Source organism: Rhinopithecus bieti, unplaced genomic scaffold (genome assembly GCF_001698545.2).
Source record: "Rhinopithecus bieti isolate Rb0 unplaced genomic scaffold, ASM169854v2 scaffold_7398, whole genome shotgun sequence".
Lineage (NCBI taxonomy): Eukaryota > Metazoa > Chordata > Mammalia > Primates > Cercopithecidae > Rhinopithecus > Rhinopithecus bieti.
In genome coordinates this window covers 1,604,866-1,629,786 of record NW_016805783.1, presented here as the reverse complement: position 1 = coordinate 1,629,786, position 24,921 = coordinate 1,604,866, and the positions used below count along the sequence as shown (strand labels likewise).

Genomic DNA, 24,921 nt, shown 5'->3' with positions numbered 1-24,921 from the left:
TTTTTTTTTTTTTTTTTTTTTTTTTTTTTTTTTGAGATGGAGTTTCTGTCTCCTAGGCTGGAGTTCAGTGGAGTGATCTCGGCTCACTTTAACCTCTGTCTCCTAGGCTCAAGTGATCCTCCCACCTTCGCCTCCTGAGTAGCTGGGACCACAGGTGCCTGCCACCACGCCCACCTAATTTTTTGTATTTTTTGGTAGAGGTGGGGTTTCGTCATGTTGCCTGGGCTGTTCTGTACTTTTTTTTTTAATGGATTAACAAATCCATAAAAAGTACTTCTTTATCTTTTTAAAAGGTCTGTGAAGTGTCAGACCTCAAGATGGACAACCATTTAATTAGATATAGCATCTTATCTGCTACTGAAATTATATACCTACACAAGATTTACTGAAATTTCTTGGTAAGAATGTGATGAGCTTTCCCCACAAATTTATCCATCTACATTCCCTTTTTAAAATGCAACATTTTGATTTACAGTTATGTTGACAGTATCTTTGTTCTGTCAAGTATCTTGGATAATTTCTTTTCCTTGTAGCTGACAGATTAAAAACAATTCGAAAATTCTCCTCAGAGGTTATTTAAACAGTATATAACTACATGCTTTAATTACTTAGGTATCAGCTTAAGAGAATAAACTGTTTAGAAACAGATTTATTTTGCAGTTGGGTAGATTATTTTAATGGAAGATCAATACAGGTACTTAATTATCTATAAATGTTTTATGAACAAGAAACTTTTTTGTGATTTTTTTAAAGGATACCAATATTAGTTACATGGGGGAAAATTTATACACACATCAGAAAATGTAATTGTTTTGGGAAATTTACATGGTTTAGAGCTCCAATTTCTAGAAGTGGTTAAAACAGATTCATATATAGCATTTTCAACTTTGATTCTCTGAAGATACTGAGTTAAGATTTTTTTTCCTGTATGAGGAGTTATTTTGCTTACAATATTCTTGGCCACAAATCGTGGAACTAAACTAAAATTCATTTACAACTAATAATGATCAATACTTATTGAGGAAGTATGACCTTTTTCGTTTTTTTTTTTGAGACAGAGTCTCTTGCTCTGTTGTCTAGGCTGGAGTACAATGGCATGATCTCGGCTCACTACAACCTTTGCCTCCCGGGTTCAAGCAGTTCTCCTGACACAGCCTCCCAAGTAGCTGGTACAACACGCACCACCAGGCCCAGCTAATTTTTTTATTTTTAGTAGAGATGGGGTTTTGCCATGTTGGCCAGGCTGGTCTTGAACTCCTGGCCTCAGGTGATCCACCCGCCTTGGCTTCCCAAAGTGGCGTGAGCCACTGCGCCCGGCTGGGAAGTATGAACTTTTTTTTTCACCTACCAATAAGGATTCCTGGAAAGGGATAAACCCATTTGTTTTTGTTAATCTTTCTAAAATTAATGTTAAAATGTTGGCCTTAAATGAGATATTAAATACGGTGTTTTGAAACATTGCTTTTGAAATAATACATACTTTGTAAGAACTTAATAAAGAATTGTAAGAACTTAATAAAAGCCTATTCAGGATTGGAATCATAGAATCTTAAGAGTTAAAATATGTCTCTTCTTACTGCCACCTATTGTCTAAGTGTGAGGCTACTGAGAACAAATTTCTTCCTACCTACTTACAATAACCCTTTAAATATGATCATTATTTTTTTGAATCATGATGACAGCAGAATTCCCACTCCCCAACATCCTTTAATGTATCTTTAATTGTTTTATGATCTTAAACCCTTCACCATCTTGGTTTCCTTCTTCTGGTTATTCTTGTTTATTTAACAAGGCCCCTCTCAAACAGTGACACCCAGAATGGTATTAATTATATATATATATATATACACACACACACACACACACACTATATATAGTCTGAAATATACCATGGGTGGGTATTAACTTTTTGTCCTATCCATTACAATTCTTGTATTTGCAGAACAATTTTAGATCATAACAAGGACTCATAAATAATTGAAATGGATGTACTGGAAATGTATCAAAAGAAAGTTTTAATGTAAACTGCAGGAGTAAAAAACTTAAAAGTTACAACTTATGACTTTCTCAGAGACTATAGAGTTGGGATGAATTGGAAGTTGTAGAGGATAGGGAACCAGGAATCTATTACATTCATGTCTTATTTATTTTTAATAAACAGGAGTAAAATTGAGCCTCTGGTCTGTAGGAGATACGACTGAGGATGTGTGATCAGTTGAGCCTCATACTACATTTCTATTTCTAATATATAAAATTTATTTCTTATAGTGCAAATCCCTTTTGGCTAGGAAATTCTTATATGTTTAAAATAAATTAACCTTTTAAGGCAGCTCTGAAGAAGTAATTTATTTTAAATAGGTGAGCAGTTTATAGCTCTTATAGGAATACTTTTCCTTATTTTTTTCATCATAGGATTAAACCCTATGTTTTAAGTCCTTTAAGTTTTGCTGTTAATGTTTAATTTACTTGATGACCCTATACTGTTAACTTTTGACCTAGTGAACTTGGGACAGTATATACAAACTGTTTACCTAATTTTAAGGAAACTCTTAAAAAATAAGATAGGTTTGATATGAAACAGAAGATTAAATTCATTTTAACTTTCCATGTAGAAAATATCGTATGTATTTAATCAAAGAACTTTTCCCCCCTTATTGGAGGATGTATTTTATCAGCATAGAGGTTTTGTTTTTTGTTTTTTAATAATTAGATGTTTATGCCATTGGCAAAACAACCCAAAGCTGACATGACCGAACTGCAATATTTTTAATAAACTGCAAGACTACTAATATAGTAGGTATAAAACCCTTTTCTGATAAGAAATTTTTTTTTTTTTGAGACAGAGTCTCGCTCTGTCGCCCCGGCTGGAGTGCAGTGGCCGGATCTCAGCTCACTGCAAGCTCTGCCTCCCGAGTTCACGCCATTCTCCTGCCTCAGCCTCCCAAGTAGCTGGGACTACAGGCGCCCGCCACTTCGCCCGGCTAGTTTTTTGTATTTTTTTAGTAGAGACGGGGTTTCACCATGTTAGCCAGGATGGTCTTGATCTCCTGACCTCGTGATTCGCCCGTCTCGGCCTCCCAAAGTGCTGGGATTACAGGCTTGAGCCACCGCGCCCGGCCTCTGATAAGAAATTTTTATAGTGTATGACCTAATGTAACAATTCTCCCTCTACCTTTATTTATGCTCGTTTACTTTCTTTTACAGAAAAATGAAATTCTGAAAGTTTAAGCTTTTAGATATAAAAAATGTTAGTATATACAGTTAAATTAAGTTCAAGGTTTCTTTTAAACCACTTGATGTAATTCACTTTGTACATAACTTTTATTTGCCTTTTTAAAATTATTATTATTACAGCTTTTTTAGACAGAGTCTTGCTGTATCATGCAGGCTGGAGTGCAGGGGCGTGATCTCAGTTCACTGCAACCTCTGCCTCCCTAGTTCAAGCAATTCTCATTCCTCAGCTTCCCAAGTAGCTGGAATTACAGGCGCAAGCCACCATGCCCAGCTAATTTTTGTATTTTTAGTACAGACAGGGTTTCTCCATGTTGGCCAGGCTGGTCTCAAACTCCTGATCTCAAGTGATTCTCCTGCCTCAGCCTCCCAAAGTGCTGGGATTATAGGCATGAGCCATGGCACCCACCTTATTTGCCCTTTAAACTAGACCTGTGGACTTGCTTTTGAACATTTTCTCCCCTAATTATAAAATACATGTGCATTAAAGAAAACTGAGAAAAATATCAGGAATGATTGGAAGGCATTGCTTCTGAAGGCCTCTTACCAATATACCTGTCTCCTCATCTCCTTTCCCAGTTGACCAAAGAATGCTCCATGTTTGTCTTTTATGTATATTAGCATGATTGCAGTTCATCCAGTTAGCCGTATTTAATACTGTACTTTGTTTCTCTTCAGGAAAATTACAGTTTGATATCTTGTGGGACAGAAGGTTTCATCTTTCAGTCATCAGAGAGCAAAGTAGGAAAGACTTAGAGAAGCAAAGTCCCTCTGATTCACCTAAGGATACACTATTTTTCCTCTAAGGGGGTCACGAGGGTGTATTTACTTTCATCATTTTGGGGTGAGGAATGGTTAGAAACTGAAGGAGCATACATAGGTTAAGTATTATTGATGACAGTAGGGTGGGAGTGAATGGAAGCTCATTTATAGCAGTTCTATTTCCTGATTTATGGGTATGTGTGGGTGGTGCGTTTTAAAGAGATTCTGGTGAACTAACAAGGTGTGATAATTGTATTTTGTTATATATCATATTATTGACCCCCAGACTGCTTAACATATAGCTTAATAATTATTATGGGTATCTTTAAATATGCCACATTCACTTTATTAAGAAGTGAACTGATAAGCAACAAGCTGCCATGTGCTGAACAGTATTAGGTACTGGGATAAACAAGGGTTTTAAATACTGTGAATAGTGTAAGCTGTATAGCCTTCATGGTTTGCTAATAAGGTAATCTGTTGTCATTTCATAATTGAAATACTAGGGGGAATGTTGTAAAAATGTTGTAAAATGCTCTTTATTATTGTTATTTAAATGGAAGTATTTTTGTGTGGTTTTATAGTCATGGTGGGAAATCATGAGCTTTTGGACTAGGGCAGTGATGACTGGGATACAAGATGAGGGAAAAATCTGTAATGACTCCCTGGTCCCTGTCCTGGTTGTAGAGTGCAATGGTGGTATCATTAACCGGGACAGGGACGAGTGGAGGAGGATCATGACTTTTGAGAGAGAGAGAGAGAGAGAGAGAGAGTGTGTGTGTGTGTGTGTGTGTGTGTGTGTATGTTTATGGGTGTGGGATGGAACGCTGGGACAGGAGAGGGAGACAACAAGTCCAGTGAGGACATTTTGAATATGAAAGATTAAGCACTCATGGGATACCTAAGTAGGGAAGTTCAGTAAGGAGCTCAATATACACGCCTGAGGCTTAGGAGAAAGGCCTGGGCTGGAAATGGATATCACTAAATAGGTGGCAGTTGAGATTATGAGGGAAATGGATGCCATTGCTCATAGAGACTAAACATAAAGAAATGAGAACCAAAATTAGTAAATGGGCAAAGTAAGAGGAAGCAGCAGAAGACTGAGAAGGAATGGCTGAGAGAGAGGGGCAGGAACACCAACAGAGCTCAGAGTTAAAGGAGCCAGTGGTAGAGAGGTTTCGAAAGGAAACAAGTTAGGAGTGTCAGAAGGTAAAGACAGGCCAAGTAAACTGAAAAAGATAAAAGGATTTGGCAGTTCTGTCATTAGTAATGTTTGCCAGAACACTTTCAATGAAACAATGGTGGCAGAATTCTGTTTGTGTTGAGTTGAAAAGTATATTAAAATAGGGAAGGGGCCAGGTATGGTGGCTCTTGCCTATAATCCCAGGACTATGGGAGGCTGAGGCAGGCAGATCACCTGAGGTTGGGAGTTCGAAACCAGTCTGACCAACATAAAGAAACCCTGTCTCTACTAAAAACACAAAATTAGCTGGGCATGGTGACGCATGCCTGTAATCCCAGCTTCTCGGGAGGCTGAGGCAGGAGAATTGCTTGAACCCGGGAGGCAGAGGTTGCGGTGAGCCGAGATTACACCACTGCACTCTAGCCTGGGCAACAAAAGCAAACCTCCGTCCCAAACAAACAAAAAGAAAAAAAGAAAAAAGAGAAAGGTTATAATAAATGTGTAGTATTTCAAGGCTCTTGACATTTTCTTAAAAACAAAAGATAATTTTAGAGAGGAGGTTACAGAATAGAGGAGGAGATCTACAGGAGAAGAGAGCTTAACATTTTTATAAAGTATGGAGACAGACTCATCAGAGGAGAAATAAGAAAGGATAAAGTATAGTGAGATCTAATAGGAGATAAAGGTGCAGGTAAAGGAATTAACCTGGAAAAGAGAAAGGATCCCTTTTTCCTCTGAGACTAGAAGGGAACAGGTAAGATAGTTTTATATATAACTTGTAAATCTAGAGCAGGAAGTTGAGGGAGTTCATAGCTAATAGTTTTACTTTTTATTTTTTTTTTCCAATAAAGGAGTCATAAAAGAGATAAGGGTAGAGGTGAAGTAGCAAGTTTGAATTGAAGTAAGATGGTACAAAACATATGCTCTAGGTAGTGGAAGAGGGAATTAACGAGGGAGGAAGGTTGTTAGCAGAAGAGGGTGATGTACCTGAGAACCTAGGCTGGATAGGAAAAGACACGAAACGTGGGAGATTGTAGTTTGAAGAAATGAGAATAGTTAAGGAATGGGTGTCAAAATTAGGTAAGAAAGCAGGTATTTAGGGAGTAATGGAGTAAAAAACTACAAGAATACGTAGTTGTAGTCAGAGATCCATATATTGGACTCGAAGGCTGTAGAATAATTTCTTGGTTATCAGAAGATAGAGGCTGTAGCTTTGGGTATGGATTACTGAATGAAGTGGTTTTACGGAGTCAGAGTTCATAGTTTTTCAATGGGTTTTCTATATGGACACTGAAGTGGGAGGCGATGGCAGAAAATGCAGGGGAGGTAGATACTGTCAACAAAGGGCCAGAGTCCTCAACCAAAAGGAATGACTGGGTAATTAATAAGAATGAAAGAAAGGAGTAAAACATTTCCAAGATTGTTTCATCATGCCTTTTTTTTTTCCTTGTAAATTAAAAGACATGAGGGTAAGGAGAGGGTAAGGACTATGTTTGAATTAATTCAACAAATGCAAATATTTGTTGAATTAATAAGTGAATGATAAGCTCATGTTGAATAAGTATTTCAGAAAACTTCAGGTTTTTTTTATTATTATAAGCAATTGGTATTAAAGAAAGTACAAATGAGCAGGATGTAGGAAAAAATAATCCCATCAGCCTGAAATACCTACCCCCAACACCCTTTGTTATTAAACTTTTTGTTTAAATCTGTTTGTTGTTCATATTTTTTTTTCCTAGCAATATTCAGTTGTATACTTTAATGTCTAAATAAGTATTTTCTTATGGAATATAAGGATGTACTATAATTTAAGCAGTTCCTTATTTTGGGGCATTTATATTGATTCCACCCAAGTTTCTTCTACGAGTAAAACGAAAAATCTAATAGCTTTTTTTTTTTTTGACAGAGTTTCGTTCTTGTCACCCCAGGCTGGAGTGCAATGGCACAATCTTGGCTCACTGTAACCGCTGCCTCCCAGGTTCAAGCAATTCTGCCGCCTCAGCCTCCTGAGTAGCTGGGACTATAGGCGCGTGCCATCATGCCTGGCTAATTTTTGTATTTTTAGTAGAGATAAGATTTCACCATGTTGGACAGGCTGGTCTTGAACTTCTGACTTCAGGTGATCTGCCTGCCTTGGCCTCCCAAAGTGTTGGGATTATGGGTGCAGCCACCACGCCCGGCTAATTTTTGTATTTTTAGTAGAGATGGGGTTTCACCATGTTGGCCAGGCTGGTCTTGAACTTCTAACCTTGGGTCATCTGCCCACCTCGGCCTCCCAAAGTGCTGGGATTACAGGTGTGTGCCACCACGCCCAGCATAATAGCTAAATTTTTGCCTTACTTATAAGGATTCTTAGAAGTAGATTTTCTAGTGTGGCTTCATAGAGATCCTATTTATCTTTATTTTACAGCCATTTCTAACAGGCTTATTTATGTGCATTCCATCCAGGATTGGAATCCTGGACAATGGACAGTGTTGCAGGTATTGACTGATGCAGGCATGCTGACAGCCACAAAAGTGAGAACTGTTAATCATAGGTCCTTCTTCACAAGAAGAATGATGGGTATTTTGAAAACTTGGAATCAAGTATAGTTTTCATGAGCACAGTAACAGATGATTCATGAGCTGAATACAGGATACAGTAGTCAATTCAGAAATGCATATTCAAATTAAATAAAAACCTCTTATAATAGTCTATATTTGTTGATAATATTGAACTTTAGTAGAGGTTTTTTCCCATAAATTTTAAAACTGTGGCAAAATACTTCATAAAGTTTATCAACTTAACCATTTTTAAGTGTATACTTCAGTGGTATTAAATACATTCATTATGTTGTAACCATCACCACCATTCATCTTTGTAACTAGTAGAGGTATTAATATACCAGTCTTGAATAGTCATCAAAGTCACTCTACCTCAAACTTTTCCACAAAAGTATGGTTAATAGCAGAGAGGAGTGAACAACTGCCTTAAAACTTGGTCCCAAGCTAGAATTCTTTTAGCTTCATGTTTTGTCTTAGATTTAATGTAAACGTAGTGTTACTTACCATAATGTTCCTATATTTAGTAAAAATATAATGATTATAAATTTTTTCAAAATCTCTGATGGAGGCTGATCTCTAAGGAGATGCCCCATGTTTTTTCAGTGGCTTTTAACTCCTGCTGGCACACCAAAAGTCCCCCTTGCCCCAAGCAGGACTTTCAGAGGCAAGGTTCTAAGCCATTTCATGGTTGAATAATATGCCTCTTTTCATTTTTCTTTTTCCTTTCTTTGAGACAGAGTTTTGCCATGTCACCCAGGCTGGAGTGCAGTGGCATAATCTCAGCTCACTGGAACCTCTGTCTCCTGGGTTCAAGCGATTCTCCTGCCTCAGCCTCCCGAATAGCTGGGATTACAGGTGCGTGCCACCACGCCTGGCTATTTTGTATTTTAAGTAGAGACAGGGTTTCACCATGTTTGCCAGGCTGGTCTTGAACTCCTGACCTCAAGAGATCTCCTGCCTTGGCTCCCAAAGTGTTGGGATTACAGGTGTGAGCCACCACACCAGCTTTTTTTTTTTTTTTTTTTTTTGAGACAAAGTCTTGCTCTGTCACCCAGGCTGGAGTGCAGTGGCATCTTGGGATCTCGGCTCACTGCAACCACTGCCTCCCGGGTTCAAACAATTCTCATGTCTCAGTCTCCTGAATAACTGGGATTACAGGTGCATGCCACCATGCCTGACTGATTTTTGTATTTTATTAGAGATGGGCTTTTGCCATGTTGGCCAGGCTGATCTTGACCTCCTGACCTCAGGTGATTCGCCTGCCTCGGCCTCCCAAAGTGCTGGGATTACAGGTGTGAACCACCATACCCAGCCTTCATTTTTCTTTTACGGTTTAGCCAAGACTACTTATAGTAGTGTATGTCAAGGAGTAGACTGATTGATGTTCACCCTCTTCAAATGTGTCACAGAAACTGTGAAATTCACAGAGTAAAAATTTAGAAGTATCCTTTTATATTATATTTGCCCTAGTAATCATGCATACTTCATCATTATTAATGCTATGAGACAATCTTATTATACAAATAAAGAGAATAATTTCACGTGCTGGCTAGGGCCATAGCCCCACCTTTCCGAAGAGTATTAACTTTTCAACTATCCATGCATTATGACTCCAGAGACTTATAAACCCTCTCAGGTGTAATAGTCTTTTTTTCTTTTCTTGAGACAGAGTCTCGCTCTGTCATAAGGCTGGAGTGCAGTGGCGCTATCTTGGCTCACTGCAACCTCTGCCTCCTGGGTTCAAGCGATTCTCCTGCCTCAGCCTCCGGAGTAGCTGGGACTACAGGTGCGTGACACCATGTCCAGCTAATTTTTGTATTTTTAGTAGAGACGGGGTTTCACCATGTTGGCCAGGCTGGTCTTGATCTCTTGACCTCGTGATTCAACCGCCTCAGCTTCCCAAAATGCTGGGATTACAGGCATGAGCCACCGCGCCCGGCCCAGGTGTAATAATTTTGTTCTTCATGCCTGATCCCATTTCAGAAGATTGGTGATTACATTGAAGGATAGTAGCAAAATTGGAACTAAAGTCTGGGTTTCTTAACTCCTAGTTGAGGGTCTTTCCAATTACACCAAAAGGAAAAGAGTTACATATAACAAGAGATAAGATGTAAGTTATCTACCTGACCCCACAAAACCACTTTAAGCCATCCTAAGAACGGTCTCTTTTTTTCCCTCCCTCTCTCCTTCCCTTCGGCTTTTCTTTCTTCTTCCTACCTTTTTTTTGGGTAACTTCAAAGCACCCCAGTTCTCAGAATTAAAAGGTTAAAAATATTTTAGTACTCTCCTAGATACAAAGTAGACTACTTGAGTTTTTGTTGTCGTTGTTGTTGTTTCTCAAGCTTGGGACATAAAGCTCAGAGCTCAGAACAGTAGAATTTTAGAAAGGAATAGATAGGATACATGAAAGAGGCTGCTGGAATATGAAAAAACTGGAGTAAAAATAAGCAAATCAATACTTCTGAAATGAAGCCTTCATTGGTAGAAAAAAAAAATGTAAGTCACAAAAATGAGTTAGCAGAGGTTCTTGATTTCTAATTATTGAAGATTCCTAACTAGTGGTATTCTAATATGCTTACCAAATTATGAGTTGCATTACTTTTTAAAAACCTAAAACCTAGTCAAGAGTTACAGAGTGTCCCTGGTTTATTTTGTGTGGTAAGTTTTCAGTTCCAGTTATTAGGCAAAACAAAAATTTCTAATACGTAACAATGTAAAATAAGTGATTGGTAGAATAAAACAAAAGGGGTTCATGTAGCTTTTGTACTGTCTTCTTGAAAAAGGCATATTTGGCCATAAAAGCTAATACATACTTTAGGAATGGAAATGATTTAACCTGATTTTTCCAAGTAAGATTTGTTCAAGAATAATGAACTTATGTTGTCAGTTACAGGTTCAAGCATTAATTCACTTTGGACTACTTCTATTCAACAGTATGCTGTCTATGTAAAGAGTTACATGGAATTAAATTTTAGCATTGGAATCTATTTGAGATAGCATTATCTTTTATATTCTAATGAAAAATTATGGGGCTCTAGAATTAAGTGTTACTAAGCTGATATAGATAAAACAATAGTTGTATTACAAGGAAAAAAGCAAGGATAATATGTGTATAGGGTTTGAATCATACACTCTCACTAGAGATGTGTTTTTTAAAATTGTGAATGTTTGTTGATTTATTCAAAACCATTTGAAAATTGTGAGGGAGCCAGAAAAGGGGACAATATTTAGATGTATAATTTAGATGTATAGTTTGCTTGCTTATCAGGGAATGGTTAAGTTCCTTTTTTCTGTATATTTTAATTGGTGAAATTAAGAGTTTTTATTCTTCTAGATTACTTTGTAAAATAACGTGGCATTTTATAGATCTGTGAGATAACTGAGGCTCATACATGTTGAGTTTTAATGTGTGGAGGAGTCTGATGTGCATCCAAGTCTGTCTGCCCCTAATGTCTCTGTTTTTAACCACTATCCTCAGAATGAAATACATTCATATAGTAGAGACCAATTCTTAAACAAAACTCATCTTTACTCACAAAATTAATCTGTGAAGTACCCACTGTTCTCAGTTTCTGTCCCTCTCACTTTTTCTTTCTAGCGCTTTGCAGTTTTTAATGAAAGTGATTTTTTTTCTGAAATTATTATTTTCATGTTTTTTATTAGAGGATTAAATTTGTTGCTAAGATCATTTAGTAAGTCTTTTTCAGTCTTTTAAGATTAGACTTAATCTTAAGTCTAAACTTAAAGATTGCCTTGAAGTATATTATTTAGCTATATTGCATTATTCTTCCTTATGTAATGAGCTATAGACTGAGCACTCCTTGACAAATCACAAGAATAAGACCCAAAGAATCAAACTTTTCCAAGTAACTTAACTGCATCCCAGGACAAAACTCAGGAACATTTAGAGGAACAAAAGAATATCCAGCAGCCAACAGATAAAATTCACAGTGCCTTTCCAGGCACGCAAAGAAGCCAGAAAAATGATCCACAATGATGAGAATAATCAATCATTTGAAAGTGACCTTAAGCAGAGAAAGATGTTAGAACTAGTAAAAACATTGAACATTATTATAACTATATTCTATATTTTCAGAAAGTAGAGACATGAAAGACATTTTAAAAAACTCGATGTGGTCTAGAGATGAAAACTACAATATCTGAGATCTGCTAATGATATTTGTAGCAGATTAGACATGGCAGAAGAAAAGGTTAGTGAACTTGAAGGATACAGCAAAAGAAACTATTCAAAAATGAAAGAGAGAAAAAAGAATGACAAAAGCATCAGTGAACTATGGGACAAACTTCCAGAATCCTTATGTAAACATAATCAAAGGCATCAAAGGAGAGAAGAAAAGCAGATACAAAAGGGATATTTGAAACAATAATGGCCAAAATTTTCAAATTGGACAAAAATTATTAACTCACAGATCCAAGAACTCAACAAGAAGAAAACTATACCAAAGAATGTCATAATCAAATTATTCAAAGCCAATGATAAAAAATATTGAAAGCAGCCACATGTTATAGAGTAACAGAGATAAGGCTGACAGCAGATTTCTCGGAAACATTGCAAGTGAAGAGACAGTAGAACATAAAGTACTGAAAGAAAAAAATGTTAACCTAGGATTTGATACTCAGCAAAATATCATTCAAAAAACAAAGGCAAAAATAAAGATGTTTTCAGACATACGAAAACAAATAATTTTTTACCATCAGGTAGACTGAAGGTAGACTGTGGTAGGTTGAAGATGTATACTACCTTAAGGCAACCAGTAGAATAACAAAACAGTTACAGCTAATAAGTCAACAAAGGAGATAAGATAGAATCACAAAAAAAAAAAAAAAGGTGGAAAAAGGAACAAATAAGTGATGAAACTAATAGAAAAATGGCAAGGCAATAGACTGTAATCATATCAGCAATCACATTAAATGTGTATTATCTAAATATCCCACTTAAAAGACAAAGATTGTCAGATAAAAAGCAAGACTGCTTTTGGACCTGGATGAACAGGAAGCACCATCACGGAAATCGTCTCCTGCCACAACAACAACTGAAAGGTTCAACACCAGGAGCCCAAGAGCCAGGACATCTACTGAAGGCTGTTGGTTAAGCTGTATATGTTTCTGGCCAGAAGAAACTCTACCTTCAACCAAGTTGTGGTGAAGAGGTTATTTATGAGTTGCACCAAATGGCCATCTCTGTCTCTTTCCTGGATGATCTGGAAGATGAAGCTTTCTGGCCAGGAAAACAAAACAGCTGTGGTTGTGGGGACCATAATGGGTTCAGCACGTGCCCAAACTGAAGGTGTGTGCACTGCATGTGAGCAGTTGGGCCTGCAGCCAGATCGCCAAAGCTGGGGACAAGATCCTCACCTTCAACCAGCTGGCCCTGGACACCCTCAAAGACTGTGGCACCATCCTGCTCTCTGGTCCTTACAAGGGCCAAGAGGTGTACTGGAATTTTGGTAAGGCCCTGGGAACCCAGCACAGCCACACTAAGCCCTGTGACCACTCCAAGTTCAAGCACATCAGAGGCTGATGGGCCAGCCAAGGCTATAAAAACTAACCCTGGATCCTCTACTCTTATTAAAAAGATTTTGGCCTGGGCGCAGTGGCTCATGCCTGTAATCCCAGCACTGTGGGAGGCCAAGGTGGGCAGATCACTTGAGCCTAGGAGTTCAAGACCAGCCTGGGCAACAAGTGAAACTCCATCTCTATAAAAAAAATTCAAAAAAAAAAAAAAATTAGTTGTGAGTGGTGGTACATGCCTGTAGTGCCAGCTACTTAGGAGGCTGAGGCAGGAGGATCGCTTCAGCCCAGAAGTCAAGGCTGCAGTGAGCCATGATCGTACCACTGCACTCCACCCTGGGTGACAGAGGGAGACCCTGTCTTGAAACAAAAAATTTTGGATGCTGGGGGGAAAATAAAAAACAAGATCCAACTGTATAACGTCAATAAGAAACACATTTTAGGCTGGGTGCGATGGCTCACGCCTTTAATCCCAGCACTTTGGGAGGTCAAGGCAGTTAGATCACCTGAGGTCAGGAGTTCAAGACCAGCCTGGTCAACATGGCGAAATCTTGTCTCTACTAAAAATACAAAAATTAGCCAGGCATGGTGGCGGGTGCCTGTAATCCCAGCTACTTGGGAGGCTGAGGCAGGAGAATTGGATGAATGCAGGAGGCAGAGGTTGCAGTGAGCAGAGATCACGCCACTGCACTCCAGCCTGGGAGACAGAAAAAAAAAAAAAAGACATTTTACATACAAAGACATAATAACATTAAGAGTAAAAGGATGACCAGGCACAGTGGCTCATGCCTGTAATCCCAGCACATTGGGAGGTTGAGGCAGGAGGATCACTTGAGCCCATGAGTCTGAGACCAGACTGGTCAATATGGTGAGATCCTGTCTGCACAAAAAATTACCCAAATGTGGTGCATGCCTGTAGTCCCAGCTACTCGGGAGGCTGAGGTGGGACGACAGCTTGAACCCAGGAGGTCAAGGCTATAGGGAGTGGTGATCACGCCACTGTACTCCAGCCTGGACAACAAAGTGAAACTCAGTCTCAAAAACAACAACAACAACAAAAAAAGTAAAAGGATGAAAAAAGATATATCATACTGATGCTGGCATTAGTCAAAAGAAAACTGGTGTGGCTATATTAACATGAAATAAGTAGATTTCAAAGCAAATAATATTACCAGGAATAAAGAAGGCCATTTTATAATAATAAAAGGGCTAGTTAATCAGAAGGATACAATAATCCTACATGGTTTTGTCTCAAATAATAAAGCTTCAAAATATGTAAATCAAAAACTGACAGAAGTGCAAGGAGAAACAGACGAATCCATAGTTATAGTCAGAGATTTCAATACCCCTCTTTAAATGATTGCTAAAACAAGTAGAAACTTACAAGGATATAGTAAACTCAAGCAACACTGTAACCAAACTAACAGTACAGGTTGAGCATCCCTAATCTGAAATACAAAATTCTCCAAAATCCAAAATTTTTTTAGCACCAACATGACCCAATTATCTTGGGTCCTATTCCCAGGATATCTTATTATGTATATACAAATATTCAGAAAATCCAAAAAACTTTGAAATCTGAAACATTTCTGGTCCCAAGCATTTTGGATAAGGGATACTCAACCTGTAATAGAGTATATATTCTCTTTAAAGTACACGTGAAACATTTACCCAAATAGATCATGTTCTAGGCCAGAGGTTAGCAAACTATGGTCCTGAGGCCAAATGTAGTCTGTTTTTGTATAGTCCATGAACTAAAAATGGTTTTTACATTTTGAAAGATTTCTTTAAAAAGGAAGAAAATATGTGACAAAGATCATATGTGGCCCACAGAGTTTAAAACATTTACTGTCTGACCCTTTATAGAAGTTTACCAGCCCCTATTTTAGGCAATAAAACATGTCTCAGTAAATTTTAAAGGATTCAAATCATGCAGAGTATGTCTTCTGACTACAGTAGAATTAAAATTAGAAATCAATAACAGAAAGCTGTCTGGAAAATCCCCAGATGTTTGGAAACAAAATAACATGCTACTAAATAACCTTCTAATAACCCATTGATTAAAATAGGAGCGCAGTGAAATTAGAAGGCGTTTCGAGCTGAATGAAAATAAAAACAAAGCATATCAAATTTTGTGGCATGCCACTAAAGCAGTATGTAGGAAGACATTTATAAGCAAAATGCTTCTATTAGAAAATATTAAAGGTCTCAAGTCAGTGAGCTTCCACCTTAAGAAATTAAAAAAGAAGAACAAATTAAACACAAAGAAACAAAAGAAAAGAAATAATAAAGATCAAAGTAGAAATAAATGAAATAGAAAACAAAGTCAATTGAGAATATTAATGAAACCAAACCCTGGTTCTTTGAGATAAATAAAATTGATAAACTTTTGCCAGGCTGCTCAGGGGAAAAAAAGAGAAGACACATATTACCAATATCAGGAATGAGAGGTGAAATATGACAAATTCTACAGATACTTAAAGGATAACAAAGGAATATTATGAAAAACCTCAAGCAAAAAAAGCTCAACAACTTAGATGAAATGGTCAAATTCCTTGAAAGACGTAACTACCAAAGCTTACTCAAAAAGAAACAGAGCCGGGTGCAGTGGCTCATGCCTGTAATCCCAGCGTTTTGGGAGTTTGAGGTGGGCAGATCACTTAAGTCCAGGAGTTTGAGACCAGCCTGGGCAATGTGAAGAAACCCCATCTCTACTAAAAATACAAAAAAATTAGCTGGGTGTGGTGGCACATGACTGTAGTCCCAGCTACTTGCAGGGCTAAGGTGGGAGGATCACTTGAGCTCGCAAGATTGAGCCCTGATTATGCCACTGCATTCCAGCCTGGGTGAAAGATTGAGACCCTGTGTAAAAAAAAAAAAAAAAAAAAAAAAAAAAAAAAAAAAAAAAATAGATAACCTCCAAAGCTATATATCTATTTTTTAAAATTAAATTAATAGTTAAAAATATTCTCACAAAACACTGGTGGATTCTTCCAAACACTTAGGGATAACACTGTGTATACCAATTACACACAAATCTTCCAGAAAACTGAAGAGGAAGGAATACTTCCCAATTTATTTTTTGGGGCCAGCATTACCCTGGTATCTAAACCACACAAAGCCATTAAAAGAAAAGAAAACTATAGCCCAGTTTCCCTCTTGAACGTGGATGCAATAATTCTAAACTAAACTTTAAACAAGTAAAATCCAACAAAATATAAGAAAGTTAGTATTACTGGATGAGGTTTATCCCAAAATATGTCATTGCTTTAAATTTAAAATTAATCATTGTAAGTTACTATATTAAGCTAAAAAAGAAAATCTGATCACCTCAATAGACACACACAAAAAAATCTGACAAAATCCTATATTTGTTCCTGATTTAAAACAAACAAACAAAACACTAACCTTTTAGCAAACTAGGAATAGAAGGATACTTTCTCAACCAGACAAAGACATCTATAAAATCCTACAGATAGCCTTATGCGTAACGATGAAAACTGCATGCTTTCATTTTCCTCCTAAGATAAAGAATAATACAAAGATATTTTCTTTGCTCTGACCACTTTCATTCAACATCAGAGGTTCTGACCAGGGAAATCAGGCAAGAAAAAGAAATAAACCACATTCAAGTTAGAAAGGAAGAAATACAACTGATGATAGCCATCATTCCTGAGTTCCCCCTGCCTCTTTATAATCCTTGCCTCCTCTTACCTCTCTCCCTAGGAAACCACTGGCCTGTTTTCTGTCACTATAGACCAGTTTGCATTTTCTAGAACTGATATATGTGGAATCATACAGTATGTTACTCAATTTTTTTTTGTCAGAAATTGATAACTTATCTTGCAATCAAAGTTCATATGTAAACATTTGATCTTCATTCCATTCCCTCATTAGTCCATAGAGTATCAATCAATTTTTCTTTCTTTTATTTATTTATTTTAATGAAACAGGGTCTTGCTGTGTTAACCCAGGCTGGAGTGCAGGCTTACTTCAACCTCTAACTCCTGGGCTCAGGTGATCCTCCTGCCTAAGCCTCCAGAGTAGCTGGGACTACAGGGGTGTGCCACCATGCCTAGCTAACTTTAAAAAATTTTTCTGTATTGATGGGGCCTTGCCATGTTGCCCAGGCTGGTCTCGAACTCCCGGGCTCAAGACCTCCCAAAGTGCTGGGATTACAGGCGTGAGCCACTGCGCCTGGACTCAATTTCTGTATGATGATGACTTTCACATGTACATCAGCAGGCCAGATAGCTTATCAAGAAAGCTTGTCCTCTGTCTTCTAGTAATATCCCACTTAGATCTGACATTAAGTTTATTTTTTTCAAGGTATTTCTTCCAAATTTCTTGGCTATTATTGGTGACAACACAAGTTTTTGGACCTTTAAGTTTAGAATCTTAGGTTCATTTCCTTATTTTATTTCTTCCCTATAGGTAAATGATCACTAAACATGTTACTTCTTATAGTTACTTCCTTGTAAGGCACTGCAGATATGTTTCTTTTCATTTTTAAAATTGCCCATTTAATTCAAGCTATTAAATCTCAAGCTTGTACTATATAGCCTCATCCTGCCATACCCATGTCCACACTAGCCTATATAAAACATAAAATACTTTGCATCAAACTCTCTGTAGAGAAGTGTTGCTGGGCGAATAAGAAAAACCTGATTGACTAGAAAAAGCAAATGTAAATGTAATCTCCTTTCTTTTCAGTTATTCTACCAGAAAGGAATGAAGAACAGAACCTTCAGGAATTGAGTCACAATGCAGACAAATATCATATGGGAGATTATTGCAAGGAAGAGATTGATGGTAGTATTTTCTACTAGCCATTGGGAAGATAAAAGGAGACAGAAGATTGAAGTCTATTCCAGCCATTCTTTCCCTTTTTGCTTCCAAACTCCTCAACTGGGAACCTTCATATGTGCACTATTTATATTGGATCACACAGGTGATTATAAAGGTTCCTAGGAGGCTAGAAGAGCCAACCAACAGAGAAGGGAAAGCAGTCTGTTCTGAACATAGGGACTTAAGTTCATTCATGCCAAGTATCTTTCCAGCATGTTTCTCCCACTTAGAAACATCTAGCATGTAAGGCCTTTTAATATTAATATAAGCCCAATACCAGCTCTTTCCCTTTGTATTTCATCTCTTTCTACTCTCCTATTTGTATTTTGTGTTCCTATCAAAGTGTCATACCTGGAAGATGACCTGCCGGTTCCTGTTCTATAACAGTTTTGTTTGCTGCTATGTCTCTAGAACAGTGCCTGGCACACAGTAAGCACTCAATAAACCTTTGCTGAATGAATGAATAGTTATCTTTTCTCTGGCAATCCAAATTCACTACTCCTTAAAAATTCTATGTAAGATTTGCTGACTGGGCACAGTGGCTCACGCCTGTAATCCCAGCACTTTGGGAGACCGAGGCAGGTGGATCACCTGAGGTCAGGAGTTTGAGACCAGCTTGGCCAACATGGCGAAACCTCATCTCTACTAAAAGTACAAAAATTAGCCAGGCGTGGTGGTGGGCACCTGTAATCCCAGCTACTTGGAAGGCTGAGGCAGGAGAATCACTTGAGCCTGGGGGGCGGAGGTTGCGGTGAGCCGAGATCATGCCACTTCACTCCAGCCTGGGCAGAGCAAACTCAGTCTCCCAAAACAAAAAAAAAAGAAAAAAAAAAAAAAAAAGATTTGCTATTCCATTCCAGCAAACTTCTACCCAATATCAGTCTAGAGTTAAATAACTTCATTTCCCATATCTCTTTAGCAATTACGTGTAGTTTGCACTTAATTAACATACCCTTATTTATGTTACTTCTCACATACACCCATATCTCTTCTGTATTTTAAATCAAAAGATAATGCCTTAAATGTTGTATATATACTATATGTGCCACTCAACAGTGCCTCATATGCTGCAAAAAAAAACCCAAAAAAACAAAAAAAAAAATCAAAAAGTAAACAATCAGGGTACCTTTTTGTCTTTAAGCCATATTTTCTGGGTCTGTGTGGTCTTTCAAGGGAGTTTAGATAGTCAGGCTCTATTTTTTGTTACTTCACTCCTATAGTATGTGACTTTGTAAATTGTTCCTTCAGTGTTAAATTCAAGTACAAACTAAGAGGAGAAACAGTTTCCTAAAGAAAAACATTTTAAAGTTACAGAGACACCTATGTGTAACATTTCTCCAGAAATATTTGAAGTAATATAAAACTTCTGGACTGGTCAGTTTAAATATTTTCTTGGAATTTCTATAGAAATTTATGTGGAATTATGTTATATTGGAAATATTAAATGAACTATAAGAAGACTCCTACTTCACAGAGAACAAGCAGGGATATCCTGGATTTTCATAGTATTTAAGCCACTCCTTAGTTGTCTCATGAAGGAATTAAGGTAGTGGAACACATTCAAGGAATTGCTCAGGTATCAAAATAAGACTATACAAAGTGTAACAGTTTTTTCTGTAGTAGATTTTCAAATAGTTAAATTAAAAGACTCTGGTCTCTTTATTTATCTATCTATACTGTATTCTGGCAGTAATAAAGCAATTTCTAATGATGCCAAATTAACAGCAGTTTCTTTGGCCCTTTCCTTTCCCTCCATGAAAGTTACAATATTAGGTTATTTTACAGGTTTCCCCCATGCCCCCCATACCCAACCTAAAACTGTGTTAGGCTGTCAAAGAAAACGAATCAGGTAAGATTACCATTTACCTTTATGCAGTCATTCTAAGTACACATAAAATCAGACATTAACATGAAAATATAGGGGGAAGAGAAACATCAAACCATAGAACTGAGTTTTAGTTTTACTGACATTTATGTGGCATACTTCCTGTTTTTGATTTCAGAAGTGCAACCATGTAGTGCTTCTATGAAAAACTGAATAGTTGACTACAGTTTGAGGATTATGACAATTTATCCAAAGGAAACAAACAGACCTAACTTACTGCTGTTTTCATTTGTGGAATTGCTATCTTTGTTGTAAAAGCTGAGTATTTTCAAACATCATTTAATAATAGGGTAGCCCCTAAAACAAGCAAGAAACTGTAAGTCTGAGTTCTGAATTTGACTAGTAATGGAATAAGAAAACCAAGCCAAACTGCATTTAAATATGTATGTAAAGGTAATGCTTGTAAAAATTTGGTTTTTCCTCATTTTGAGATTTCAGTTGCTAGTTGACTATTGGTATGCATCAATTAACAATTCTGCCTAAAGGAGGTAAAGGATAGAGGTTAATTCTTAAATAAAAGTCCCTTTGTTTCACTATTAACTTTTTCTATTTGAAGCATAATTGTGTCAGCTAATTTATTTTTTGGTAACCACTTAGGAATTTGGGAAGGAGGGGGGCACTCAAGTAAGCAAAGACAGCCAGCTAGACATCAAAATCCATGTTCTTACTTCATGGCCATACAGATAAATTTGATTTCCTAGCCTCTCTTGCAGTTAAGATGTGGGCATATGACTAAGCTCTAGCTAGTGGAATGAGAATGGAAGTCAACTACTTTTAAGCTCTTTAAGTCAACTAAAGAAATCAACAACTTTAAGCTCCTGTCCCTAAAAAGAACTCCCAACAGACTGACCCCTCCAAGGAAACCTTGGAAGTTAGCTCCTAAATGCTTAGGTACAGAAAGACCTTGGAAACTAGTAAACAAGTAGTAAACTTGTTTAGCAAGAACAGCTTTGAGCCACTATATATTTTTGGGATGATCTATTATGGCAATTAGCCTACCCTCATTAATTTGATAAAACATATGTGCAATGTCCCTATGATATACAACTCCAGTGGTCACCATTTACATGGTAATGTATGCAAATGGGATTTTTCTGAAGCACAACTGAGCGGCTACAGCTATGCATACATATGAATATAGGTAAATGTTCCTCCTAGGAGTGGTAAAATGCTGTAGCTTTGCCAACTAACTCCAACTTCTCTCATGGGTTTTATTGTGGATGAATATCGATTTGTGTAAAGGAACTTCCCTTTTGTGTCTGTGGTAATAGATAAAGGTGAAATGGATCCTCCAACAAGAATCTTGAGGGGAAAATATATACTTAGGATCAAAATAAGATCTTTCTTGGGTTTGTCCAATAGCGATGGCTACACATTATTCCTATAACCTTTTATCTACCAGCAGGCAGTAGGCCATAATAGCATTAGAAGCCCCTTCCTTTCTCCAAAAAAAAAAAAAAAAAAAAAAGTACACTGCTTTGAGCAGTAAAGATATTTCACATACCTGCGCTTCATGTTCCTCATCTGTAAAATGAGAGTTGGATTATATCACTTAAAAACTTTCCTTTTTTCACTAAACATTCTCCCATCTATGACTACAATGTCCAGAGCTACTGGTAGAAATTTTTTTTTTTTTTTTTTTTTGAGACGGAGTCTTGCTCTGTCGCCCAGGCTGGAGTGCAGTGGTGCAATTTCGGCTCACTGCAAGCTCTGTCTCCTGGGTTCATGCCATTCTCCTGCCTCAGCCTCCCGAGTAGTTGGGACTACAAGTGCCCACCACCACACCCGGCTAATTTTTTTTGCATTTTTAGTAGAGATGGGCTTTCACCCCGTTAGCCAGGATGGTCTCGATCTCCTGACCTCGTGATCTACCCGCCTCGGCCTCCCAAAGTGCTGGGATTACAGGGGTGAGCCACCGCACCCAGCCAATTTTTTTGTTTGTTTGTTTGAGACGGAGTCTCCCTCTGTAGCCAGGCTGGAGTGCAGTGGTGCAATCTCGGCTCATTGCAAGCTCCACCTCCTGAGCTCAAGCGATTCTACTGCCTCTGTCTCCCTAGTAGCGGGGACTACAGGCGTGCACCACCACGCCCAGCTTTTTTTTTTTTTTGTATTTTTAGTAGAGATGGGGTTTTACCATGTTGGTCAGGATGGTCTAAATCTCTTGACCTCATGATCTGCCCGCCTTGGCCTCCCAAAGTGCTGGGATTACAGGCATGAGCCACTGGACCTGGCCAAAATATTTTTTTTCTTTTTTTTTTTTTGAGACAGAGTTTTGCTCTTGTTGCTCAGGCTGGAGTGCAATGGCACGATCTCGGCTCACCACCTCTGCCTCCTGGGTTCAAGCGATTCTCCTGCCTCAGCCTCAGGGGTAGCTGGGATTACAGGCACCCCCCCTCCCCCACCCACCACTGGCTAATTTTGTATTTTTAGTAGAGACGGAGTTTCTCAATGTTGGTCAGGCTGGTCTCGAACTCCTGACCTCAGGTGATCCGCCCACCTCATTCTCCCAAAGTGCTGGGATTACAGGTGTGAACCACTGCGACCGGCCTATTTGAAATAATTCTTAACATGAGCATTTCTTCAGATTTCAAGTTGATATAGAGGCCCAAGTGCTTCACAGAAACTTGAAATTATTTAAAAAAAATGTTTAACTCTCACCAAGGCACAACAGAGGTTATACTCTTCTCCCAAACAAGCTATTAAATTGAAAAGATTTTTAACTCATTTGAAGTTTTTGAGAGTAATTTTATTTATTATTATTTTATTTATTCATTTTTTTTGAGATGAAGTCTTGCTCTGTCACCCAGGCTGGAATGCAGAGGTGTGATTGGCTCACTGCAGCCTTGACTTTTGGGCTCAAGCTATCCTCCTGCCTTAGCCTCCTGAGTAGTAAGGACTACATGTGAGTGCCACAGTGCCCGGCTAGTTAATTTTAAAGCACTGTGTCACTTCTCTGATTTCTATACTTTACTCCATGAGTGGAGAAATAATATCAAAGCTAATACAGAATGTGATAGTTATTGAAATAATACTATAAAAAGTCAAAACTAGACAGCAGATTTTATAGTTTTCAGTGAATTTACCAGTTAAAAATCTTAAATTTTACTTTTCCTAATTGTATGTTTATACTGTAATGTTTCAATGTAATAACAATTCATATAATAGCATATTCAGGATCATGGCAAAATCAGCTAAGTCATAGTTAACACACACTCCCTGTCTCTCTACTTATGTAGTGCTAAGTCATATTTTCAGTATAGCTAACAGAAATGATTTTTTGTCTGTCTGCTGGTGGAGTTTTAATCTCCTGGATTTCAACTTTGGTTAAAGCTAAAATATACACTATCCAGACTTTATACAAGCATGAATTGGCTTTAATTCACATTCTTTTGCTGCAGGAGAGCTGCAGAAATAATGGACCTCACTCAGGGATGATACTGTTTTAGAAAGGAGAAAGGACAGGCTGTATAACATTGTCCAGAGTGGAGTTTTCATGTTGAGAGAAAGCCATGTATAGGCCGGAGTACATGAGAAGAAGGAATAACAACTTCCCACCGCCCATACACACACAAAGGAACAAGACAGAAGAGAGAGCCAACAATAGTATTTTTTGACTATTAGTTGACGAGTATGGATTCTAAAAATATCTTGACATAATTGCAGAAATTGAGGAACAATCTAAATGTTTAAAAATGAGGAGACTGATAAATTTTGGTATATCTGTATGTTGGAATGCTATGCAGATATTAAAACAGGTTTTCAAAACTATTCAGTAACATGCAAAACGGTCATTATAAACTACTGAGTGACAAAATAAGATATAAAACTGTAGTAATTAGCAACTAGATATTTTAAATATAGGAAGGAAACATGAGTGTTAACATTGGTTTTTCTCTGGCTGGTGGGATTACAGATGACAATACTTTTGTAGTTTCCAACATTTCTCTAGTTAACACATTCTGTTTACAATTTTAAAACATTACTTTCAAAGAAAAAATGTGATATATGTAAATATGGTTATATAAAATCTGTATACATATGTATTTTATTTATGTATATCAAAACCAGACCAAAAATACTGAGTTTGACAGTTTTCAGAGTGACACTGTAACAGAATACTTTTCTTGACCCTCATTTTATGTTGAGATCCTTATGGCAGTGAAAGGACTAGAGAGAGGCATGTACTTTCAGAGTTTCTGAAATGACATGTATAGTATAAAAAAGCATAGAAGCATTCTTCAATTTTCACGTCTTGAATTTTAATACAACCTGTTTTGTACATACTAAACGAATGGCTTAGTTTTCCAAGCTACAGCGTTGGTGGCCAGTTAGCACTTAGTAATAATATTTTTCAAAGAATAATAAATGAAAATATAGTTGGCCAGGTGTGGTGGCTTACACCTGTAATCTCAGCACTTTGGGAAACCAACACAGGCGGATCGCTTGGGTCCAGGAGTTCTTGACCAGCCTGGGGCACACGGCGAAACCCCGGCTGTACAAACAACAACAACATAAAAAATGAGCGGGGCATGGTGGCACGCGCTTGTAATCCAAGCTACTCAGGAGGCTGAGATGGGAGGATCACTTGAGCCTGGGAGGCGGAGGTTGCAGTGAACCGAGATCCTGCCACTTCACTCCAGCCTGGGCGACAGAGTGAGATGCCATCTCAAAAAAAAAAAAAAAAAAAAAAAAGTTGGATATACTACAGATCCAAACTATTTGGAGGAATAATTGATTTTCTGGGCAAAACTAAGAAATAGAAGTTATTCATACTATTGACTACAAATTTGCAAATATATTGGATTCTACTCCCTCCCAAATCAGAACTTTTAATCCTGCAGTTTTAATGCATTTTTCTGGGTATTTAATTTTGTGATGCTTTTCTGGGAGAGACCTAAACTGAGATTTTAAAATTAGTTCATTTTTTTTTTTTTTT

General features: G+C 37.6%; 1 pseudogene; it reads left to right on the top strand.

The window, feature by feature from the left end:
- The first annotated feature begins 6,481 nt into the window (after nucleotides 1-6,481).
- On the top strand, nucleotides 6,482-13,289 carry LOC108530696 (ribosomal protein L18-like; annotated as a pseudogene).
- Nucleotides 13,290-24,921: the final 11,632 nt, after the last annotated feature.